The 2,195-nt window shown below is 43.1% G+C and overlaps 1 pseudogene; it reads right to left on the reverse strand.

Annotated features, from left to right (window-relative positions):
• Window positions 1-273: 273 nt before the first annotated feature.
• On the reverse strand, window positions 274-1,651 carry LOC109434918 (elongation factor 1-gamma; annotated as a pseudogene).
• Window positions 1,652-2,195: the final 544 nt, after the last annotated feature.

A 2,195-nucleotide genomic window follows, 5' to 3' on the forward strand; every position in this document is an offset into this window, starting at 1 on the left:
TCTTTCCCCCACAGCCTCATGTCCCCTGTTTAGCAATCTGATAAATGATCTCTCAGCCTTCAATCATCTCCTCTTCTGTGAAAAATTCCTCATGCTTTAGACATCAATTATAAAAATTTCAGCAGTCATTCTTAATAAAAGTCCCATAACTAAATAAAAAGTAATAATTATTTAAATGTGATAATCTAACAATAATATTCATGCCATTAATGTTTTATCACTAGTTTTGAAATCAAGAGCCTATCACTGAGGTCCATTGATTTCTTTTTTCTTTCAATGCTTGGTTTCTTTAATGACCCCCATCTCCGTGAAGGATGAATACACGCATCTTGGAGATGGGAAGAGATAACACTTGAACATATTGTCCTGACTGAAGGCTTTGCTCTGTGCTCGAAGGTCCCCTACCAGGAAAAGTATTATGGAACCAGCGTCTAGTTCTTCTTGCTGCCAAGATTCAGTTTCTACCACATGCATGTCACATATGTGGCTCCTACTCCTGCTGTCAATCTGCACTTAGCAGAAAGGCAAGTTCCAGGCCTCAGAAGACCGGGACCCCCAAAATGGGGCTGCTCTTATTAGTTCCAGTGAGGATGACACTGACAAAAAACATTCCTTCTCAGCTTGAGAAATCACTAGAACATTCCAGTGATGAGGTTGCAACCCATGAAAGTGTGAGTGGATTCTTCAGGAAAGTGGAACTCTTAGTACCACAGGGACCAGCCATCCTTATCAAAATGATCTCCAAAATATGGCAGCAACACAGGGAGTGTGTCCTTGTTGGGAACATTTGTGCCTAAAGTCATCCAACAAAGGTCCTCTTGGGAAGCTGAGCAAAGGGGTCCCTGGCTTTCAGCGCAGCAGCTAGCACCTGCTCACATTCATCCTTCTCCTTCTCAGAAGTGTGGCAGCCATCTCTTTCTCCTCTTTCTACTCAGCTTGGGGCTTCTGCTTCTCTTCCCAGGAATCTTTCTCTTTTCCTGATGTATTCTTTTTAGGCTGGCTTTCTGCAAACTTTTTAGCATAACACTGGACACTCTTCTCAGAGAGTTTCACCTCCCCAAAGATAGCCAGGAAATGGGGCTGGTTAATGGAAGTGAGGAACCAGATATTTGTTTAGGGAAAGGCCTGGCAGAAAGAAGGCTCTTGGACATGTTATAGAGTCACATCAGCATGCAGACAACTGTGATGTCAGCCAGTGTCACACATTTGCCCACAGAAAAGTCTTCATCTTCAAGTCAGCATCCAGCAGCCCCAGAATCCACTCCACCTCCTCCTTTGAGTTCTCTGAGGACTACTTGTTGTGGTACAATATGCCCAAGGTGGGGGACTCCCAGGTAGTGGTTGGGGCTACTGTCTTGTTATCGGCAAATGTCACCATGTCAGCAGTGGCCTCTGGGGTACTTCCTAGCCACTCCTCATTGTTCACATAGTAAGCAGTGGCATTCCTCTCAAACACACAGAATCACCTTACAATGCTGGAAACTTGCTGGCCCATAATTCACAGAGAAATTAGGGGGTGAGGGTGGTTTGTCCAAAGTAGGAGTGGAGTGGTAGAGGGAGCACGCCAACCAGAGCCCACTGTACCGAGCAGCAGTGAGGTCCTTCAAGGTCTCCAGCTTTCAGGATATGTATACAGGTTCCCAGCGCCATGGTGATTTCACAGAGAAAGGAACCACTGATTTCCATTTGCTAATGGCCTAATCATACTTATGGCCTAAAAATATATGGCCTATTTTTTTTCTTTTAAAGGGTAAATAGCTACCTTCAAATCAATTCTCCATTACTAGAAATAACTTGAATGACTCTCTTCCTTATAACCACAAGAGCCTAATAGAACACCGTGATGAGAATTTCACACAGGCTGGGATACTCTCATCTTTCTCATTATATCTCTGATACATAGCAAGCATTTTTCTTTCCTCCAGTGCTAGATACCATTAACATGTCCCAGTCTGTCCCCAGAATCCTATTGCTTACCTTACAAGTTGCCAATTTAATGAAATGAGGAGAATTACAAATTATAATATCGTATAGTAATTACCATGAGGGCGCAAAGAGAGGGCAGCTGGTCATGCTAATTTCTATTTGCAAAACATTAGAATAGTAAAGTTGCTGATTCACATATGCATAAGCATTTCAGGGTGCATTATATTCCATAGTGACCACAATGAATAAGACTGTAAAAGCGGCTGGTC

The sequence above is a fragment of the Rhinolophus sinicus genome, linkage group LG04, assembly GCF_036562045.2.
Source record: "Rhinolophus sinicus isolate RSC01 linkage group LG04, ASM3656204v1, whole genome shotgun sequence".
Lineage (NCBI taxonomy): Eukaryota > Metazoa > Chordata > Mammalia > Chiroptera > Rhinolophidae > Rhinolophus > Rhinolophus sinicus.